At 44.7% G+C, this 24,774-nt stretch overlaps 1 protein-coding gene across 1 annotated transcript in view; it reads left to right on the top strand.

The window, feature by feature from the left end:
- Window positions 1-24,774, top strand: part of ZNF592 (zinc finger protein 592) — a 100,519-nt gene that overhangs the window by 1,508 nt on the left and 74,237 nt on the right. The window contains exon 2 of the mRNA XM_069765548.1: window positions 13,756-13,806. The gene's annotated coding sequence lies outside the window, so the exon portion shown is untranslated. The remainder of the gene's footprint in view (window positions 1-13,755; window positions 13,807-24,774) is intronic.

The raw sequence follows: 24,774 nt of genomic DNA, 5'->3' as shown, positions 1-24,774 counted from the left end.
CGCGCGTGCTGGGGGGTGGTGTCACGTTGGGGGGCCACCCCTACTGTCGCGCGTGCTGGGGGGGTGGTGTCACGTTGGGGGCCCACCCCTACTGTCGCGCGTGCTGGGGGGTGGTGTCACGTTGGGGGGCCCACCCCTACTGTCGCGCGTGCTGGGGGGTGGTGTCACGTTGGGGGGCCCACCCCTACTGTCACGCGTGGTGGGGGGGTGGTGTCACGTTGGGGGGCCACCCCTACTGTCACGCGTGGTGGGGGGTGGTGTCACGTTGGGGGGCCACCCCTACTGTCACGCATGCTGGGGGGTGGTGTCACGTTGGGGGCCACCCCTACTGTCACGTTGGGGGCCACCCCTACTGTCACGCGTGCTGGGGGGTGGTGTCACGTTGGGGGCCACCCCTACTGTCACGCGTGCTGGGGGGTGGTGTCACGTTGGGGGCCACCCCTACTGTCACGCGTGCTGGGGGGTGGTGTCACGTTGGGGGCCACCCCTACTGTCACGTGTGCGGGGGATGGTGTCACTTTGGCGGTATACCCCCTCTCATGCATGCGGTGGATTGTGTCACTTTGGGGGGGGTCACTCCCTCTGTCCCTTGTGTGGGGGGTGGTGTCACGTTGGGGGCTTGTTACACGACTTCCCCAGAGATATTACTGGGAAACTGGTAAATAGAAAGCGCCGCTCCATCAGGTTTCTTATTTCAGCGCTGAAGTGGTTCCCTGACTCTAGTACTCTACTCGCCCATTGCCGTCTTCGCCTGCTATCAGCGCCGCTCCGGTTGGTCTCCATCAGTTTATGTCCTGCTGGGTCACTACTCGGTGATGAGAACGAGGCCATCATAGACATACACTGAGCGCTTGTGACTGTTATATCTGGTTTTTGGTCAGTCAGAAGTCGTGGTTACAAGATGGCAGATCGGGACCGGAGCGGTGCCAAGAATGGCCGTAGATGGCAGCTGGTGAGTAGAGTACTAGGTGCAGGGATCTGGCATTAGCTGCATTGCTCGAGCGCTGAAATAGATGAAAACTGCTGGAGTGGTGCTTTATAGGGGACCTGTCACATCATGAATGCCGGCAGCGTGTTGGGGCTAAACAGATAAGCATTTACGGTATGTTTGTTGGAAAAGATTAATTATAACTTGTCATGTATTAATGTAAATCCCTGCTCTCACTGATCCTATGTGTCCAGTAGGTGGTCCTGCATGTCCATGTAGCAGATAAAGCTGTCAATCATAGATTTGGACCACCCATTGGACTCATGTTCCATATCATAAGGAACTTTACATTATGACGTACCTGCAGTCTGACCTGGGGAGAGTGGTGTAGAGGAGGAGCACAGCAGAATGATGTATGTTGAAAAGTGTCACTACAACCTGTATCTTATTAAATTAATTGAGATTCCTGGTGTTTGTATGGGTCCTGGAGGCCAATGGGTGGTCCTACTCTGTGATTGATGGACAGCTATGTCTACAGGCTCAGTCATACAGGGCAGACTGTCAGTCACTGTAGGACCACCCACTGGACTCATGCACACATACACCAGGGATTTCAGTGAATAAAATGCAAGTTTTATTGAACCTTTTCCCACAAATCAGCTCCGCTCCTGCTCTATAGCATCCTGTCTGCAGGTCAGATACCATTTACAATAAGACAGGTTCTGTTTACAGAGCGTATGCCTTTTTTTTTCAATCCACCATACGGTTCCCGTCCGATATGTAGGCCTTTTTATTTAGTGACAGGTCCTCTATAAATGACTAAATTATCATTTCTGATTTTTTTTTTTTCCGCCACAAACCTATACATCAATCTGATGCCTGCAGATAGGACATCATGAACTATGTGACAGGTTCCCTTTAAGAACAAATATGGTAGAATAAAAGGAACATACGGTACATCCATTCCTGCTCCAGGCACATACTTAGCTCCTGGATACCGGCACATCCTGTTCTTCATCCGCTCTATACTCATTGCACACACGTCTTTTACTTCTTTGGGTATGTTTCCACGGTCAGGAATGGCGTTTTTTCCGCATGCGTTTTTGATGTGATTGATGCGTTTTTTTCATTGCATGCATTTTTTTTTGTCACTTGAAATAAAGCTAATTGAAAGTTGGCTTCTAGGAAGGGAAAAAAAGTGATTTCCTGTTTGCAGATATATTGGGGTATGTTCCCATGGTCAGTAAATGCTGCGGGTTGTACGCTGTGTACATCTGCAGCGTCCAACATGCAGCCTCCAGCTGTTACAGCATAGTTGATGGGATTTCAAGAAATCCCATGCCCACTATGTGTGCACCAATGCCTGCGGCTCACCCGCAGAGACGGACATGTGGCACGTTTTTCCAGACCGCAGCATGTCAATTTATGTAGCGGAGACGCTCAGTCTCCGCTGCGTAATTTACTCATACACTATCGTTAGATGCGGTAAGATCGCATTATCTTCCTAGTCACATGCGTATTAAGTGCGGGAACGCAGCTTACTATTCCTTTTGTAGTAATTTAAATAATGGTAAATCTTTTGACATAGCTAGACATACATGGCACAGGAAGTGGAGGAAAGCACAGAGAGAGGTCCCCTCCTTTTTATTAAATAATTAAAAAAAAAAAGAATAGGATCCCCCTATATTTGTCAACCAGCCAGAGTAAAGCGGACTACTGGGGCTGGTATTTCAGGCTGGTAAGGAGCCAACATCTATGAACCTTAGCAGCCTGATAATACCGGGCCACATCAGTCTGCTTACCTTTGATGGATTGCAAAAATAGTGGGATCGCCTCTAAAAAAAAAAAAAAAAAAAGAGAAGTCTCCCTATTTTTATTAACCAGCCAAGGATAAAGCAGACAGCTGTGGCCTAGTATTCACAGGCTGTCGTGGCCAATGGATTTTGGCCCTCACCAGCCTAAAAATAGCAGCCTGCAGCCGCCCCACAATTGGCACATTCAAAGATGTGCCAACTGTGACACTTTACCCGGCTCTTCCCACTTGCCCTGTAGCGGTGGAAAGTGGGGTAATATTTGTGGGGTTGATGTCACCTTTGTATTGTCGGGGTGACATCAAGCCCACGGCTTAGTAATGGAGAGGCGTCTGTAAGACATCTATCTATTACTAATCATATACCGTATATACTCGAGTATAAGCCGAGATTTTCAGCCCAAATTTTTGGTCTGAAAGTGCCCCTCTCGGATTATACTCGAGTCACGGTGGGCGGCAGGGTCGGCGGGTGAGGGGGAGAGGGCGCTGAGGCATACTCACCTAGTCCCGGCGCTCCTGACGCTGCCCCTGCCTGTCACACTGTCTCCGGGTGCCGCAGCTCTTCCCCTGTTCAGCGGTCACGTGGGACCGCTCATTAAACTCATGAATATGGACTCCACTCCCATAGGGGTGGAGCCACATATTCATTCCTCTGAGCGGTGCCAGTGACCGCTGACAGGAAGAGCTGCGGCACCCAGAGACAGTGTGACAGGCAGGGGCAGCGTCAGGAGCGCCGGGACTAGGTGAGTATTTTATATTCACCTGTCCGCGTTCCACCCGCCGGGCGCCGCTCTCTTCGCGTCCTCTTGCATTGACTGTTCAGGTCAGAGGGCGCGATGACGCGTATTAATTAGTGCAGAGAGACGCCGGGACGAGATGCCGGGAGCTGCAAGCAAGAGAGGTGAGTATGGCTTTTTTTTTTTTTTATTATTGCAGCAGCAGCAATGGCACAGCTTTATACGGAGCATCTATGGGGCAAGAATGAACGGTGCAGAGCACTATATGGCACAGCTATGGGACAATAATGAACGGTGCAGAGCACTATATGGCACATCTATGGGGCAATAATGAACGGTGCAGAGCACTATATGGCACATCTATGGGGCAATAATGAACGGTGCAGAGCACTATATGGCACAGCTATGGGGCAAGAATGAACGGTGCAGAGCACTATATGGCACAGTTATAGGGCAAGAATGAACGGTGCAGAGCACTATGGCACAGTTATGGAGCAATAATGAACGGTGCAGAGCACTATATGGCACAGCTATGGGGCAATAATGAACGGTGCAGAGCACTATATGGCACAGCTATGGGGCAATAATGAACGGTGCAGAGCACTATATGGCACAGCTATGGGGCAATAATGAACTGTGCAGAGCACTATATGGCACAGCTATGGGGCAATAATGAACGGTGCAGAGCACTATATGGCACAGCTTTCTATGGTACATCTATGGGGCAATAATGAACGGTGCAGAGCACTATATGGCACAGCTATGGGGCAATAATGAACGGTGCAGAGCACTATATGGCACAGCTATGGGGCAATAATGAACGGTGCAGAGCACTATATGGCACAGCTATGGGGCAATAATGAACGGTGCAGAGCACTATATGGCACAGCTATGTGGCAATAATGAACTGTGCAGAGCACTATATGGCACAGCTGTGGGGCAATGATGAACGGTGCAGAGCACTATATGGCACAGCTTTCTATGGTACATCTATGGGGCAATAATGAACGGTGCAGAGCACTATATGGCACAGCTATGGGGCAATAATGAACGGTATGGAGCATTTATTTTTGAAATTCACCGGCTGCTGCATTTTCCACCCTTGGCTTATACTCGAGTCAATAAGTTTTCCCAGTTTTTTGTGGCAAAATTAGGGGGTCGGCTTATACTCGAGTATATACGGTAGTTATATGGTAAATAAAGACACAGCAAAAATAAAGTCCTTTAATTGAAATAATGACCCAGACTCCTTTATTACCGTATTCTTAATTAAACCATACTTTCTGCATTGCTTATTCCACCGACATTCTTGTTCTCCTGTAAGAGAATTGAAATAAAAAAGCAACAATATCTTTACCTGTCCGCCGAGAAGATATACAGACTGTCCCACGAAGAGTCCAGCTCTTCTACATCTGGATGCCTTTGGCTGAATGGTTGCATTATGCCACCATTCAGCATGACATCCAGCCTCAGCGGAGCTTGAAGATGAAGATATCCCCGGTGGTCACGTGCACGGCCGTTCTCGTGGTCAGCTCAGCTCATCGCGAGAACTGCAGTGTAGGTGTACTTCTGGCTGAAACAAGGTACACCTTTATTTAAATTAGTTCATATGCGTAGTAAGCTGCATTTCCGCACTTAATACGCATGTGACTAGAAAGATAATGCGGTTTTATTGCATCTAATGATAGTGAATGGGTAATTTACGCAGCGGAGACGGATCGTCTCCCCTACATAAATTGACATGCTGAGGTCTGGAAAGATGCGCCGCATGTCTGCCTCCGCAGGTAAGCCGGAGGCGTCCGTGCACACATTGTGAGCATAGGATTTATTGAAATCCCATCCACTGTGCTGTAACATCTTGACGCTGTGGGTTTGATGCTGCTGATGTACGCAGGGTCCAACCCGCAGAGTGTACTGACCTTGGGAACATACCCTTGTGGATCTGTCACTGTACATCACATGTAACGTTTGCTTGAGGCTAGTCCAACTTGCGTCCCCTCGGCCACCTCAGAATTAACTTGAACATTTAACTGAATGCCCAAACCTGTATGTTAGCAGGCAAGGCTTGTGCTTTCACAGTTGAACAGAGCGGCACCATGCATGCTCAACTTTTTACAGTTACTGTCCAGACAACTAGATTCCAACTTTTACTTGGATGGACAATATCCTTTGTACAGGGAATAACTTCCTGAATGCTGGGGTCTAGCTGCTCAGACCCTCACTAATCCCAAAAATGGGGCTCTGAAGAGTGGAGTGGAGGCCGAGCAGGCACATCAACTTTCCGTTCATTCTCAACAAGGGGACCAAATATAGCCAAGGGCAGTGCTCCGCTTTCTTCGGGGGTCTCATTGCGTGTGGAGAGGAGACGTGCATGCTCATCCTCTGCTCCATTCAGACAGGGCCCTTCAGAGACCCATTCTCTGTATTGGTGGATGTTTCAGCAGTTGGACCCTCAGCGATTGGAAAGCTGTCCCTAATCCATAGGGGTACATTTGTAATCTTTGTTCATACCCTTTATCAACTGCACAGCCGTCTGTGGACGAAATGCAGTGAATATGCAGTTATTTGCATATAATGATCCTCCCAAGTAACCAACTCATTCTGGGTGGGAAGGTGCGTGCTGCATGAGGAATTGCCCAATATTGTGGCCATAGGCACCACTGGGGTATGGGTAAAGATTGTCCATAGTGGCAGCTAATTAAAAAAGTGACAACTAAGGCCGGATTCACACTGCGTTAAACAGCAGCCCGTTCAACATACGCTAACGGGCTGCTGTCAACGCAAGTGCCGGTATATGCAGAGCGCTAGCGCAGATAGAGCATCTGCTAGCTCAATGACCAATGTGGGCGTGCGCTAGCGATGCGTCCGACATTGCCTTCAATTGCGGCGTTATGCCGCGGTGTAACGTAGTCTGTCTAACGGACACCATGAATGCAATGTGAACCCAGCCTAAGGGTATGTTTCCACGTTCAGGAAACGCTGCGTGTTTGACGCTGCGTAGAGCCGCAGCGTCAAGCACGCAGCGTCCAGATGTTACAGCATAGTGGAGGGGATTTCATGAAATCCCGTCTCCACTATGCATTAAAAGACGCATGCGGCAGACCTGCGGAAACGGACATGCGGTGCGTCTTTTAAGAACGCAGCATATCCTTACAATGCTGAAACAACGCAAGGACAACGCAGGTGACCTGCCAGTGACCTCAGGTGCAGATTTGGTCAGGATTTTACCTGCATAAAATCCTGACCAAATCCTGATGCAATCCTGAATGTGGACACATACCCTAAGGCTCCAATTCATCATCTTATACCAGAATTCTGGCTTAAAAAGCTTTGCAAAGTCACTAAATTTGTCTCACTGCAAGACTGTGCTAACATTTTGCGACTTTGCAGTCTCTCACCATTTTTACCTAGCTTCGACAAATGGGACAGATCTATGGCAGTATGGAAGCTTGGGAACCCTTGCTCATCAAAATTATACTGCAGCGGTGTTCCTTAGTCCACAAATCTTACTCCAGTTCCAAACTGGAGTAAGATTTGTGGCGTGGTGTACTTGGAAGCGCACGCTAATTTTCATACACATCAGATTCATTAGGAGGCGTACAATAGGAGCATCTTGACTCCAGCTTGCCTCCGCCCTCACCAAGATCAGGGTGAACAAAGTTGGTTTTTATGAATTGGGTGCTGAAGTGAGTACTGTTTCGAGAGGACTCATCAGTGATGGGGCTGTTTTGGGTTTTTGTTTCTTTATGAATTGTCTGTCCAATAGAAATTACAAAATGCTGTATTGGCTTCTATAAAACAACTAGATGGTGGCCCGATTCGAACGCATCGGGTATTCTAGTATATTGCCCAGCCACGTAGTATATTGCCTAGCCACGTAGTATATTGCTCAGCCATGTAGTATGTAGTATATTGCCTAGTCACGTAGTATATTGCCCAGCCATGTAGTACGTAGTATATTGCCCAGCCACGTAGTATATTGCCCAGCCACGTAGTATATTGCCCAGTGACATAAAATAAAAAATAAACATATACTCCCCTTAGTCCTGGCTCCTGTGTACGGTGCACGTGGCAGCTTCCGGTCCCAGGGTTTGTATGACTGAGTGCAGGACCTGTGATGATGTCGCGGTCTCATGACCGTGACGTCATGGCAGGTCCTTCTCGCGCAGGACCTGTGATGATGTCGCGGTCACGTGACAGTGACGTCATGGCAGGTCCTTCTCCAATAGCATCCTTAGCACCTGAACCTGCCGGCGGACAGGACGCGACGTCGGAGGGTGAGAATAACGTGTTTTTTTTATTATTATTTGTAACATTAGATCGTTTTACTATTGATGCTGCATACACAGCATCAATAGTAAAAACTTGGTCACACAGGGTTAATAGCTGCGTAACCGGAGTGCGTTACACCGTGCTACGGTAACGCTGGCATTAACCCTGTGTGAGGGCTGACTGGAGGGGAGTATGGAGCGGGCACTGACTGCGGGGAGGAAAGAGCGGCTATATTGCCGCCGGACTGTGGCCATCGCTGATTGGTCGTGGGAGTTTTGCCACGACCAATCAGCAACTTGGATTCCATGACAGACAGAGGCCGCGACCAATGAATATCCGTGACAGAAAGACAGACGGAAGTCACCCTTAGACAATTATATAGTGGGATGAGGTAATGTGCCTAAATTCTACCTGTGATGAGCTAAATGTTTCCCAAATTAGACATGGACCGTTCATCCATAAATCATATGTTGATCTAATGGCGCTAGGCAAACATTTTCAAATCTGAATATGAGGCTCTTAGTTTAACATTCAGATCAGACTGTATGAAGCCCACTGCCACGTCACAGCGAACCTGTCAGTGAGTCCCTAACTATATACTGTATAGTCTTAGGGCTCATACTCGGATGAGTCTCGCACGGCAATACCCCGGCACTGCACCTGGTACAGAGGAGCGGAGCGTGCGGATGCATGTATTCCTATGCGGCCGCACGCTCCGATCTGAGTGCCGGGTGTAGAGCCGGGTTTTAAACATGCGAGACTCATCCGAGTTGCTCGCAAGTGAGTAGGAGCCCTTAATCCCATATGACGTACTATCCCGTCGAGGTGGGGTGGGCTTTAATTCCCACCGACGGGATAGTACGTCATAGGCGATCGGCCGCGCTCACGGGGGGAGCGTGGCCGGGTGTCAGCTGCCTATCGCAGCTGACATCCGGCACTATGTGCCAGGAGCGGTCACGGACCGCCCCCGGCACATTAACCCCCGGCACACCGCGATCAAACATGATCGCGATGTGCCAGCGGTATAGGGAAGCATTGCGCAGGGAGGAAGCTCCCTGCGGGCTTCCCTGAGCCCCCTGCAGCAACGCGATGTGATCGCGTTGCTGCGAGGGTCTCCTACCTCCTTGCTGGACCCGGATCCATGATGGCCACGGCATCCGGGTCCTGCAGGGAGGGAGGTGGCTTACCAAGTGCCTGCTCAGAGCAGGCACTTGGTAACGCTGCACTGCTCTCAGACAGATCGGTGATCTGGCAGATCACCGATCTGTACTGTCCCCCCCTGGGACAAAGTAAAAAAGTTTAAAAAATTTTTTCCAAATGTGTAAAAAAAAAAAAGAATATTCCTAAATAATGAAAAAAAAAAAATATTATTCTCATAAATACATTTCTTAATCTAAATAATAAAAAAAAAAAAAACAATAAAAGTACACACATTTAGTATCGCCGCGTCCGTAACGACCCGACCTATAAAAATGGCCCACTAGTTAACCCCTTCAGTAAACACCGTAAGAAAAAAAAAAACGAGGCAAAAAACAACGCTTTATTATCATATCGCCGAACAAAAAGTGGAATAACACGCGATCAAAAAGACAGATATAAAACGTCATCTTGTCCCGCAAAAAACGAGCCGCCATACAGCATCATCAGCGAAAAAATAAAAAAGTTATAGTCCTGAGAATAAAACGATGCAAAAATAATTATTTTTTCTATAAAATAGTTTTTATCGTATAAAAGCGCCAAAACATAAAAAAATGATATAAATGAGGTATCGCTGTAATCGTACTGAACCGAAGAATAAAACTGCTTTATCCATTTTGCCAAACGCGGAACGGTATAAACGCCTCCCCCAAAAGAAATTCATGAATAGCTGGTTTTTGGTCATTCTGCCTCACAAAAATCGTAATAAAAAGCGATCTAAAAATTTCACGTGCCCGAAAATGTTACCAATAAAAACGTCAACTCGTTCCGCAAAAAACAAGACCTCACATGACTCTGTGGACCAAAATATGGAAAAATTATAGCTCTCAAAATGTGGTAACGCAAAAAAATATTTTTTGCAATAAAACGCGTCTTTCAGTGTGTGACGGCTGCCAATCATAAAAATCCGCTAAAAAACCCTCTATAAAAGTAAATCAAACCCCCCTTCATCACCCCCCTAGTTAGGGAAAAATTAAAAAAATGTATTTATTTCCATATTCCCATTAGGGCTAGGGTTAGGGCCACAGTTAGGGTTGGGGTTAGGGCTAGGGTTAGGGCTAGGGTTAGGGCTAGGGTTAGGGCCACAGTTAGGGTTGGGGCTAAAGTTACGGTTAGGGTTTAGATTACATTTACAGTTGGGAATAGGGTTGGGATTAGGGTTAGGGGTGTGTTTGGATTAGGGTTTCAGTTATAATTTGGGGGTTTCCACTGTTTAGGCACATCAGGGGCTCTCCAAACGTGACATGGCGTCCGATCTCAATTCCAGCCAATTCTGCGTTGAAAAAGTAAAACAGTGCTCCTTCCCTTCCGAGCTCTCCCGTGTGCCCAAACAGGGGTTTACCCCAACATATGGGGTATCAGCTTACTCAGGACAAATAGGACAACAACTTTTGGGGTCCAATATCTCCTGTTACCCTTGGGAAAATACAAAACTGGGGGCTAAAAAAGATTTTTTGTGGGAAAAAAAGATTTTTTATTTTCAAGGCTCTGCGTTATAAACTGTAGTGAAACACTTGGGGGTTCAAAGTTCTCACAACACATCTAGATGAGTTCCCTGGGGGGTCTAGTTTCCAATATGGGGTCACTTGTGGGGGGTTTCTACTGTTTAGGTACATTAGGGGCTCTGCAAACGCAATGTGACACCTGCAGACCATTCCATCTAAGTCTGCATTCCAAATGGCGCTCCTTCCCTTCCGAGCCCTCCCATGCGGCCAAACAGTGGTTCTCCCCCACATATGGGGTATCAGCGCACTCAGGACAAATTGGACAACAACTTTTGGGGTCAAATTTCTCCTCTTACCCTCGGGAAAATACAAAACTGGGGGCTAAAAAATAATTTTTGTGGGAAAAAATTTTTGTTTTATTTTTACGGCTCTGCATTATAAACTTCTGTGAAGCCCTTGGTGGGTCAAAGCGCTCAAAACACCTCTAGATAAGTTCCTTAGGGGGTCTACTTTCCAAAATGGTGTCACTTGTGGGGGGTTTCAATGTTTAGGCACATCAGGGGCTCTCCAAACGCAACATGGTGTCCCATCTCGATTCCAGTCAATTTTGCATTGAAAAGTCAAATGGCGCTCCTTCGCTTCCGAGCTCTGTCATGCGCCCAAACAGTGGTTTACCCCCACATATGGGGTATCGGTGTACTCAGGACAAATTGTACAACAACTTTTGGGGTCCATTTTCTCCTGTTACCCTTGGTAAAATAAAACAAATTGGAGTTGAAGTAAATTGTTTGTGAAAAAAAGTTAAATGTTCATGTTTATTTAAACATTCCAAAAATTCCTGTGAAGCACCAGAAGGGTTAATAAACTTCTTGAATATGGTTTTGAGCACCTTGAGGGGTGCAGTTTTTAGAATGGTGTCACACTTGGGTATTTTCTATCATATAGACCCCCTCAAAATGACTTCAAATGAGATGTGGTCCCTAAAAAAAAATGGTGTTGTAAAAATGAGAAATTGCTGGTCAACTTTTAACCCTTATAACTCCCTAACAAAAAAAAAATTTTGGTTCCAAAATTGTGCTGATGTAAAGTAGACATGAGGGAAATGTTACTTATTAAGTATTTTGTGTGACATATCTCTGTGATTTAATTGCACAAAAATTCAAAGTTGGAAAATTGCGAAATTTTCATAATTTTCGCCAAATTTCCATTTTTTTCATAAACAAACGCAGGTACTATCAAAGAATTTTTACCACTATCATGAAGTACAATATGTCCCGAGAAAACAATGTCAGATTCACTGGGATCTGTTGAAGCGTTCCAGAGTTATAACCTCATAAAGGGACAGTGGTCAGAATTGTAAAAATTGGCCCGGTCATTAACGTGCAAACCACCCTCGGGGCTTAAGGGGTTAAAGGTGCGGCACGCCTCCCATTTGGCACAGGCATTTTTAATTAGCAATAGACTCCAAGAGGGGTTTTGCCTAGTTCTGCTTTCAGTTCAGTCTGAGAGTTTGTGGATGGTGAGGTGTTTTGTTTTTTTTTCTGTTCCTTCCACTTGGTGTTGGTGCTGTGTGGCGGCTGTTCTTGCTGTGGTTTTGTGTCTGTGGGGCAGTATGGCCAGGAATCGTGGGGCATCAGCTGTGAGGCGCCAGGTCGTCTGCCCTAATGATGCACTGCTGCTGCGACTGATTATCGCACAACACCACACCTTTAAGGCTATGAAAAGGTAGGGACCCCCTGAGAGGTTTGCCATGATATAGTCTGATTAGAATGTTAAAGGGACTCTGTCAGCACAGAGTGACTGTTCAAACCAAGCACAGGCGCTCGGTGCTCCACGGCTGAGCCAATCATTTAGATACACTTTCCCAGCTGCTTGGTTTCCATCTATCTACAACACCCTTCCCTGGCTCTGTGAAGCCAGAGTTGTCAATCAAATAAGGGGGGAGAGTGGAGATAGATGGAAACCAAGCAGTTGGGAAGGTGGATATAAATAAAAGACTCCGCCATGGAGCACCGAGCGCCTGTACTTGGTTTGAACAATCATCCTGTGCTGACAGTCCCTTTAAACTAACAACCTCATGTTCAGTTTTGTAAATTTTTGCCTAGCGGCAACAGATCGATATGATTTTTGGATGTGTGGTCCGTGCCCCCTGGCTGCCATGTTTTAACCCTGAATGTTTTACCGTGAAATGCAGTGTTTCAAAGATTACATACCGTACTTTAAATAAGTGGCCAGGAACTGTAGCAGCACAAGTAGATTTTGTTCTGTAGTTTATATGACTATGAAGTGATGGTAGTGTAAGTTTGCTGAAATCAAATCTTCGGTTTAGGTCAAGGTTGCATTTTTAAAGTGAGCCTGTTATCAATTTTTTTTGGAACATGACAGTAGACACAACTGTAGTTCCCCCTCATAAACCTGATACACTTTTTTTTTCTTCTAGAGCCTTGATATACCAGTCATGAGAAGAAGCCATATGCAAATCTGGCATGGTGTGCAGGGGGCGTGTCAAGGCACTTCTACTACTTCTTCCTATTGCATTGGCACACCCCCATTGCACTTCCAGCCTGATTTGAATATAGTTTCTGTGGTAGGTTTCTTATATCTAGTATTGTTTTATTGGGGGACAGACTCCGAGCCTGCTATACCACTACTTTTTATAGGTAAAAGCATGCTGACAGGTTCCATTTACAGTGACCATACACATTAAGGGTATGTGCGCACACATTTTTGAGGGCTGCAGATTTTTCCGCAGCGGATTTCATAACTCCGCAGGTAAAAGGCACTGTGTTTTACTTACCTGCGGATTCCACCTGCGGATTCCTATTATGAAGCAGGTGTAAACAGCACAAAGAATTGATATGCTGCGGAATGTAAACCGCAGCGTTTCCGCGCGTTTTTTTCCCGCAGCATGGGCACTACGGATTGCGTTTTCCATAGGTTTACATGGTACTGTAAACGCATGGAAAGCTGCTGCGGATCCGCAGCAAAGTTCACAATGTGTGCACATACCCTAAAGGAAAGTCAGCTGAAGCCTTGACCATCTACTGTGTATGGATGTGCCATGGCTTTCCCTTAATGGTAAGTGTCTTGGGAAAAGAAGAGTCAGGCATGTTGGATTTCAGCATGCCTCATCATTTTGTTTTCCAGGCAGATAAACCATGGTGGACCACTTTCCCCCTTCTTGGGCACACTTGCGCGTTCAGTATAGTGTACACATTTAGAGAGGTAAAGAGGAATTACAGTCAGTTAGATGCTCATTTGTGTATCTTCGGTGTATGGCCTCCTACACTGATCACTGTGTGCAGTGCGTTATATGATTGCCTCCCATAGCCCTCACTGTTTTTCTTCTGGGTTTGTGTCTTCCAGGGTTTGTGTGCGGCATCTACATTAAGTGGAGCCATGCATTAGCACTACCAGGTAAGTCTCCAGTTTTCATTCGCTCGGTGTGAATAATTAACCACGTCTGTAACTTCCATGGAAGTCTTAAAGAGGAAATGAGTAATTCGTTTGTGTGCAACTAGAAATTGCAGGAACGTTGTTAAAAGAAATGCTTCCGGTGGATTACTGTGTGATCTTGTTAGATTCAGTCCATGAGTTCTCCATAGCCGGACTAATATTTCTATATTTATGGCCCATAAGACTTTGGTGATAAATGTTAGTTCTTAGGTGATCAGATCATTTCTTGGGTATACACATTTATCTGCTGTGAGTAATCTAACATTGTCGCAGAACTGCTGTAGCCTATCCAGTATGGCTGTTGTTTTAGTTCCCACAATATTGATTTTGGTCAATATCAACATTTTTATTATCCCTCTCCCACCCTCTTTGGGCAGAGCTAATATTGGGATCAATGGTGAAGAGCCATGAGGTGGGTGTGTTGCTTGTCAGGGCTGTGCCACCGGAGGTTGTACATGTCATGTGGTGGTCTCTGCTGCTCCTGTTTGCTAGTAGCTGTGCTACAAGAGCATTCCCGCTGTGTGGTCATATGCTAATGGGCCTGGTAAAACAGCCGTGGGCCCTGGTCTCATCTAGTAGAACATGATGGACCGAGCCAGGCTCGCTCCATTGGGGACTATAAGGTGTAGTAAAGAGGGACTGTGCACTACCTGAATGTCTGCGAGAGAAGGACACATCTGACCAGCACCCTGTACTCAGCCCTGCTTGTCATTCATGTACAACCCAACATATATTATACCTGCTGTAAGTGCATTGTTGTAGGGCTGAATGTTTTATAAGGTACATCATTATTATATCGCCCCAAAACAGGGTATAATACAGCTTGCATCATTATACTGTACTAGATGGTGGCCCGATTCTAACGCATCGGGTATTCTAGAATATGCATGTCGACGTAGTCTATTGCCCAGCCACGTAGTCTATTGCCCAGCCACGTAGTCTATTGCCCAGCCACGTAGTCTATTGCCCAGCCACGTAGTCTATTGCCCAGCCACATAGTTCACGTAGTATATTGCCCAGCTACGTAGTATATTGCCCAGTCACATAGTATGCAGCACAGAGCCACGTAGTATGCAGCACAGAGCCACGTAGTATATTGGCCAGTCACGTAGTATGCAGCACAGAGCCACGTAGTATATTGGCCAGTCACGTAGTATGCAGCACAGAGCCACGTACTGTAGTATATTGGCCAGTCACGTAGTATGCACCATATCCCACCGGAGGGTGAGTATGTAACTATTTTTTTCTTTTTATTATTATTTTTAACATTAGATATTTTTACTATTCATGCTGCATAGGCAGCATGAATAGTAAAAAGTTGGTCACACAGGGTTAATAGCAGCATTAACCGAATGCGTTACACCGCGGTCAACGCTGCCATTAACCCTGTGTGAGCGCTAACCGGAGGGAGTATGCGGACGCCGGGCACTGACTGCGGGGAGGAAGGAGCGGCCATTTTCTTCCGGACTGTGGCCGTCGCTGATTGGTCGCGGCAGCCATGACAGGCAGCTGCCGAGACCAATCAGCGAATGAATTACCGTGACAGACAGACAGAAGGACAGACGGAAGTGACCCTTAGACAATTATATAGTAGACTAGATGGCAGCCCGATTCTAAAGAATCGGGAGTCTAGAATCCATATATACTTTATTTATTCAAATGTAAGAATAATACAATTAATAAATAATAGTAAGAAAGAACAAAAATAATAGGCAGTATATGGAGAAAACACCAAACAAAAGTTCAAAATTGGTGTGAAAATGTCACTGAACCACTTCACAACTAAATATATATAGTTTTGGTAAATGGTATTCTCATTTTTTTGACGAAATTCGGCAGGAGCTTGAAGAGCAACGTCACTGGGCCCGCAGTAGAAACTTGCTGTGAGGTAAAAATTCAAAAATCACACCAAAATGGCGGGCGGAGTGTGTCACAGTACGGCACGTTTCTGATTGGTCGCTCGCAGCAGGCGGCAACCAATCAGACACTGGACACTGTTGACGTCACTTAGCTCCGGACATTAGCTCCGGACAAAGCCACGGAAGTTGGCACAAATTGCAGGAAGTAGTATTCTAGGCAATTATATATTAGATAGTGCACTGCCCCACAATCATATAAATTATAACTCTGCCATAATATCACACAGCCCCACAAGTTATGGATAACACACCTTCCATTATATACCCTATTTCCCATAATCATGTGCACTATGCAACACTATTGTCACATAGCCCCACAAGTCATATATAAAACGCCTACCATTATATATAGAGCACCTTCCATTATATAGCATATCCCCCACAATCCTGTAAAGTATATGACTATTATGTCACACAGCCTCACAAAAGTCTGGTATAATACACCTTACAGTATATAGTATACCACCCACAATCGTGTACACTATATAACACTATTATATCACACAGCCTCACATCAGTCCGGTATAATACACCTTACAGTATATAGCATACCACCCACAATCGTGTACACTATATAACTCTATTATATCACACAGCCTCACATCAGTCCGGTATAATACACCTTACAGTATATAGCATACCACCCACAATCGTGTACACTATATAACACTATTATGTCACACAGCCTCACAACAGTCCGGTATAATACACCTTACAGTATATAGCATACCTCCCACAATCGTGTACACTATATAACACTATTATATCACACAGCCTCACATCAGTCCTGTATAATACACCTTACAGTATATAGCATACCACCCACAATCGTGTACACTATATAACACTATTATATCACACAGCCTCACATCAGTCCTGTATAATACACCTTACAGTATATAGCATACCACCCACAATCGTGTACACTATATAACACTATTATATCACACAGCCTCACATCAGTCCGGTATAATACACCTTACAGTATATAGCATACCTCCCACAATCGTGTACACTATATAACTCTATTACATCACACAGCTTCACAACAGTCCGGTATAATACACCTTACAGTATATAGCATACCTCCCACAATCGTGTACACTATATAACTCTATTACATCACACAGCCTCACATCAGTCCTGTATAATACACCTTACAGTATATAGCATACCACCCACAATCGTGTACACTATATAACTCTATTACATTACACAGCCTCACATCAGTCCTGTATAATACACCTTACAGTATATAGCATACCTCCCACAATCGTGTACACTATATAACTCTATTATATCACACAGCCTCACATCAGTCCGGTGTAATACACCTTACAGTATATAGCATACCACCCACAATCATGTACACTATATAACTATTATATCACACAGCCTCACATCAGTCCAGTGTAATACACCTTACAGTATATAGCATACCACCCACAATCATGTACACTATATAACTCTATTATATCACACAGCCTCACATCAGTCCGGTGTAATACACCTTACAGTATATAGCATACCACCCACAATCGTGTACACTATATAACACTATTATATCACACAGCCTCACATCAGTCCGGTATAATACACCTTACAGTATATAGTATACCACCCACAATCATGTACACTATATAACACTATTATGTCACACAGCCTCACATCAGTCCTGTATAATACACCTTACAGTATATAGTATACCACCCACAATCGTGTACACTATATAACACTATTATGTCACACAGCCTCACATCAGCCCGGTGTAATACACCTTACAGTATATAGTATACCTCCCACAATCGTGTACACTATATAACTCTATTATATCACACAGCCTCACATCAGTCCGGTGTAATACACCTTACAGTATATAGCATACCTCCCACAATCGTGTACACTATATAACTCTATTGTATCACACAGCCTCACATCAGTCCGGTATAATACACCTTACAGTATATAGCATACCACCCACAATCATGTACACTATATAACTCTATTATATCACATAGCCTCACATCAGTCCGGTGTAATACACCTTACAGTATATAGCATACCACCCACAATCGTGTACACTATATAACACTATTATATCACACAGCCTCACATCAGTCCTGTATAATACACCTTACAGTATATAGTATACCTCCCACAATCGTGTACACTGTATAACTCTATTATATCACACAGCCTCACATCAGCCCGGTATAATACACCTTACAGTATATAGCATACCTCCCACAATCGTGTACACTATATAACTCTATTATATCACACAGCCTCACATCAGTCCGGTATAATACACCTTACAGTATATAGCATACCACCCACAATCGTGTACACTATATAACTCTATTATATCACACAGCCTCACATCAGTCCGGTGTAGTACACCTTACAGTATAACTCCCACAATCATGTACACTGTATAACATTATTGTATTATTGATGCCATTGTAACTCATGACCAGCAAACAATGTCAGAAAAGTGTCTATATAGGATGGGAATAATGGATGAAATGATTGAACAGCCGTTGTTACATCAAACATGGTGCACAGTGTTCACTCAAGCAGATAATCTGAAGTGTAATTATGCTCAGCACATAAACTATTTCATGCGATGTACAAACATTTTTGGATACATCCTTCAATCGCTCAATCTATTCACACAATTATCGTAAACAAGATGGTGGCCCGATTCTAACGCATCGGGTATTCTAGAATATGCATGTCCACATAGTATATTGCACAGCGACATAGTATACAGCACAGACACGTAGTATATTGGCCAGTCCCACGTAGTATATAGCAGCCATGTGGTATATAGTACTGCCCACGTAGTATACAGCAGCCATGTAGTATATAGTACTGCCCATGTAGTATATAGTACTGCCCACGTAGTATATAGCAGCCATGTAGTATATAGTACTGCCCACGTAGTATATAGCAGCCATGTAGTATATAGTACTGCCCACGTAGTATATAGCAGCCATGTAGTATATAGTACTGCCCACGTAGTATATAGCAGCCATGTAGTATATAGTACTGCCCACGTAGTATATAGCAGCCATGTAGTATCTAGTACTGCCCACGTAGTATATAGCAGCCATGTAGTATCTAGTACTGCCCACGTAGTATACAGCAGCCATGTAGTATATAGTACTGCAAAAAAAAAGGAAAGAAGCCAGCACTGCTTATGGTCAGAACGCAATAACTGAAGTTCAATTGCACATAAATTCTAACTGTATTTCAAATACGAGACATTTAGCAAACAATTGATCAATTCTTTGAGCTACCCCGCCACTTCACGGCATTCTCATAATGGGGCAGTCCTAATCTACGTATTTTATTTACGTTGTGCCATTATGGCCTCCTGAATGTGTAAAGAGTATTAAAAAAATAAAATAAAGGACCACATTACAAGCGAACTGTACCTGGAGCATTTTCAGAATCACTCCCTTGGTGCCAGGAAAGGCAAGCGCAGGTAATGGCCGATCAGGTCCAGTGCGGACATTTCAGATCTGGCTTCCACACTGCCAAACCAGCACCAAAGATGAAGGGTGAGACAGGCTGAGACACAGGTGCACAATTTACTGGTGCCTGAGGCAGGGGCATTACAGTTCGCATGTAATGTGGTCCTTTTTTTTATACTCTTTATACATTCAGGAGGCCATAATGGGACAACGTAAATAAAATACGTAGATTAGGACTGCCCCATTATGAGAATGCCGTGAAGTGGCGGGGTAGCTCAAAGAATTGATCAATTGTTTGCTAAATGTCTCGTATTTGAAATACAGTTAGAATTTATGTGCAATTGCACTTCAGTTATTGCGTTCTGAAAATAAGCAGTGCTGGCTTCTTTTCTTTTTTTTGCGCAGTATATAGTACTGCCCATGTAGTATATAGTACTGCCCACGTAGTATATAGCAGCCATGTAGTATGTATGTAGCATAGGCAGCATCAATAGTAAAAAGTTGGGGACACACAGGGTTAATAGCGGCAGTAACGGAGTGCGTTACCCACGGCATAACGCGGCCCGTTACCGTCGGCATTAACCTTGTGTTAGCGGTGGCTGGACGGGAGTATGTGCGCGCCGGGCAGTGACTGCGGGGAGTAAGGAGCGGCCATTTTCTTCTGGACTGTGCCTGTCGCTGATTGGTCATGGCTGTTTTGACGCGACCAATCAGCGACTTGGATTTCCTTGACAGACAGAGGCCGCGACAAATGAATATCTGTGACAGAAAGGAGGACAGACAGAAAGACGGAAGTGACCCTTAGACAATTATATGGTAGATGATGGCTCATTAAAGGCAGTGCTGTGGAGTCGGAGCCTGTCGGTATAAAATGGACCGACTCCTAAAATATATAATAAATTGGGTACAGTAGTACAATGAAGGATGTGCTGTAAATGTTTTCAGAAGAATTTGGGAAAGTTATGAAATTTACTATAAATGTCTGTTCTGTTCTTGATCTAAGCTTTTGGTTGAGATGAATCTGCTGCACTTTATGCACATGCTCAGTAGTCGGGAATCAGAGAAATTGATGAGTCGGAGGTTTGGCTTATCGACGCCACAGCCCTGATTAAAAGGGGTATTCCCATCTCCAAGATCCTCTCCCAATATGTAGTAGGTGTAATAATGTTATCAAATACCTCCAATTAGAAATGTAGTATAGTTCTTCTGATTTGCTATGTAGCTTACCTCATGTGCAGGGCATTGCAGTAGCTTAGATATCCCTGGTTACGACCACTCGTATAGTGATAGTTAGCTCTTAGTGGTTTTAAAATGGAGAGTTTATAACTAATATACTTCGAGAAGCGCCTTGATCTCCAGCTTTCCATGTTAGCCATGGCCGTTCCACTTCCTGCTTCTGATTGACACAGGAGAGGGGTCCATGTGTCTGTAAGTGACTAGTACTTTGTGTGAAGAAGGCTAGCTGACCTGTTCATTTTAATATCTAAGCCAGCTTCCTTCTATGTCCTTGCATAGATGGGGAAGGGGTTGGCTCTGGGAGATGTTAAATGAGCCAGTCTTTTTTTAAGGGAAACTGTCACCAGGTTTATGTTCTGTCCTAGGGCAGCATAATATAGTGATAGAAACTCTAATTACAGCAGTGTGTTGCTTATTGGGATTCTTGCTGCAGTTTTGCTGAAATCTCTGATCTATTGCCGCAGCTCTGCTCTTCTCTAAGCCCTTGCTGTGCAGTTGCGGTTATTCATGAGCTCTTCTTGGCTCCAGCCCCACAATTGATGGCTTTCTGTCCACATTTTACCTAGGCAGTAAGTTGATATTCATTGATGGTGGAGATAGCCAGAACTCTTGAATATGGAGGTCTGCAAAATAGGAACTCATCACGGAGAGGACTAGCAGATCCGCAGCAGTTAAAGATGCACTCCTATCAATATTTTATCCTATTAATGTTTCAGACATCATATTCTATAGCACTGTGTACTTACAATTGCTCATTTTGCTCTTCTACCCAGTTAATTCTTCTTTTCCATTAGGTCTATGACATCATATGATTAAAAGCTGACTAGCTGAATCCTTCTAAGCTCCATGTAGAAACAGGAGGTCAATTTTCTCTGTATAAGTCATAAGACACTGTTAAGGTCCCTGGCAGTGGGGGAGGTATGGAGCAGCTGGGTCAGGAGTTGAAGAGAGGAATGATTCATGCAGGGACAAGAGGCTTCCTGCTTCTGCATAGAGCAGAGAAAAGAGAAGAATTATCTGGGTAGAAAGGCAAAATGAGCAATTGTGAGTAGATGGTGCCATATAATATGACTATTACAATATATTAAGAGGATAAAAACTTTGATAGCAGAGCTTCTTTAACCCCTTTCCGACATCAGGCGTAAATGTACGCCGATGTGGGCTCCGGCAGTGAGCCCACATCTTTCTCGGCACATGTCAGCTGTTTTGAACAGCTGACATGTGCCCGGAATAGCCGCAGGTGGAATCGTGATCCACCCGCCGCTATTAACCCGTTAAATGCCACTGTCGAAAGATGACAACGGCATTTAACATGTGCTTCCGGCAATCATACCGGAAATCCGCTCATCGGTGACTCCGCCAATTGGGGACTCCGGTCACGTGATCACGGGTCACCGATGGGTTGGCATGACAACCAGAGGTCTCCTGGACACCTCCATAGTTGTCACTGCCAGTTTGCTGTGAGCGCCGCCCCGTGGTCAGCGCTCATTACAGATCAGCAATTCTGCTACAATACAGGTGATCTGATCATTGCCTGTATGTAGCAGAGCCGATTGAGTTATGGCAGCTTCTAGTCTCCCATGGAGACTATTGAAGCATACCAAAAGTTAAAACAAAAAAAAAGTTTAAATTACTCCCCTTTCACCCCATTCAAAATAAAACAATAAGAAAAATTACACATATTTGGCATTCAGAATTGCCCGATCTATCAATAATAAAAAAAAGGATTATCCTGATTGCTAAACGACATGGCGAGAAAAAAAGTTAAAATGCCAGAAGTACGTTTTTTTTTTGGTCGCCACAACATTGCATGTTCAAAAGATTGTATCTGCACCAAAATGATATACCGTATATACTCGAGTATAAGCCGACCCAAGTATAAGCCGACCCCCCTAATTTTGCCACAAAAAACTGGGAAAACTTAATGACTCGAGTATAAGCCTAGGGTGGAAAATGCAGCAGCTACCGGTAAATTTCAAAAGTAAAAATAGATAACAATAAAAGTAAAATTAATTGAGACATCAGAAGGTTAAGTGTTTTTGAATATCCATATTGAATCAGGAGCTCAATATAATTCTCCATAAAGTTTGATGGGCCCCATTAGATGCTCCATATTAAAATATGTCCCATATAATAAAGGGTAATAAGGGCCTCATAAGATGCTCCACAGAGATATTTGCCCCATATAGTGCTGCACAAGTGTTATGGCCCCATACAGATGTTCCGCACAGCTACTTGCCCCATATAATGCTGCACAAGTGTTATGGCCCCATTGTAGTGCTCCGTACAGCCACTTGCCCCATATAGTGCTGCACAAGTGTTATGGCCCCATAAGATGCTCTGTACGGCCACTTGCCCCATATGCTGTGGCTGCCATAAAAAAAAAAAATTACATACTCACCTCTCTTAGCTCAGGACCCGGCACTGTCACCTGCTCCTCGTGCGGCTCCGTCTTCGGCACTGACGCTCAGCTTCCTGTATTGAGCGGGCAGCGTCACCGCTCATATACAGTAATGAATATTCATTGCTGTATATGAGCGTTGCCATGTGACCGCTCAATACAGGAAGAAGATGCAGCGCTGGAAGAAGCAGGGAATGCAGGGACCGCGCCGGGAGCAGGTAATAATTACACAGCCCCCGCTCCCCCTCCCTCGCCGACCCCCGGGTATGACTCGAGTATAAGCCGAGAGGGGGACTTTCAGCCCCAAAAAATGGGCTGAAAATCTCGGCTTATACTCGAGTATATACAGTAATTAAAAACGTCAGCTTGGCGCGCAAAAAATAAGCCCTCACCCAATTCGAGATCACGGAAAATGGTGACACTAAGGGTATCGGAAAATGTTTATTTTTTTTTGGGGGGGGGGGGATTTTTTTTCACCACTTGGATAAAAAAGAACCTAGACAAGTAAAAGAATAAAAACTGAAAATGTAGGCCCCTTAAAAAATTGTGAGGAAAGTATGGTTGTAGATGACGAGGAAAAAGCTAACATATTAAACACCTTCTTCTCCACGGTATTCACGGTGGAAAATGAAATGCTAGGTGAAATCCCAAGAAACAATGAAAACCCTATATTAAGGGTCACCAACCTAACCCAAGAAGAGGTGCGAAACCGGCTAAATAAGATTAAAATAGATAAATCTCCGGGTCCGGATGGCATACACCCACGAGTACTAAGAGAACTAAGTAATGTAATAGATAAACCATTATTTCTTATTTTTAGGGACTCTATAGCGACAGAGTCTGTTCCGCAGGACTGGCGCATAGCAAATGTGGTGCCAATATTCAAAAAGGGCTCTAAAAGTGAACCTGGAAATTATAGGCCAGTAAGTCTAACCTCTATTGTTGGTAAAATATTTGAAGGGTTTCTGAGGGATGTTATTCTGGATTATCTCAATGAGAATAACTGTTTAACTCCATATCAGCATGGGTTTATGAGAAATCGCTCCTGTCAAACCAATCTAATCAGTTTTTATGAAGAGGTAAGCTATAGGCTGGACCACGGTGAGTCATTGGACGTGGTATATCTCGATTTTTCCAAAGCGTTTGATACCGTGCCGCACAAGAGGTTGGTACACAAAATGAGAATGCTTGGTCTGGGGGAAAATGTGTGTAAATGGGTTAGTAACTGGCTTAGTGATAGAAAGCAGAGGGTGGTTATAAATGGTATAGTCTCTAACTGGGTCGCTGTGACCAGTGGGGTACCGCAGGGGTCAGTATTGGGACCTGTTCTCTTCAACATATTCATTAATGATCTGGTAGAAGGTTTACACAGTAAAATATCGATATTTGCAGATGATACAAAACTATGTAAAGCAGTTAATACAAGATAGTATTCTGCTACAGATGGATCTGGATAAGTTGGAAACTTGGGCTGAAAGGTGGCAGATGAGGTTTAACAATGATAAATGTAAGGTTATACACATGGGAAGAAGGAATCAATATCACCATTACACACTGAACGGGAAACCACTGGGTAAATCTGACAGAGAGAAGGACTTGGGGATCCTAGTTAGGCCGCCGTCACACATGCGAGTTTTACGGACGTAAGAGCGCAGAATCTACGTCCGTAAAACTCGCAAAAAATACGGAACAATTATTCTCTATGCCCCTGCTCCTATTTGCCGTATTTTACTGATCAGTATTATACGGCTTTCTACGGCCGTACAAAATCGCAGCATGCTGCGTTTGTCACCGTACTGCGCAAGAAATACGCCAATGAAAGTCTATGGAAGCGTGAAAAATACGGATTACACACGGACAAGCAGTGTGACTTGCGAGAAATACGCAGCGCTGT

This window comes from Ranitomeya imitator, chromosome 4 (genome assembly GCF_032444005.1).
Source record: "Ranitomeya imitator isolate aRanImi1 chromosome 4, aRanImi1.pri, whole genome shotgun sequence".
Classification (NCBI taxonomy): Eukaryota; Metazoa; Chordata; class Amphibia; order Anura; family Dendrobatidae; genus Ranitomeya; species Ranitomeya imitator.
The sequence above is the reverse complement of the archived record's forward strand: the minus strand, read 5'-3'. Positions and strand labels throughout refer to the sequence as shown.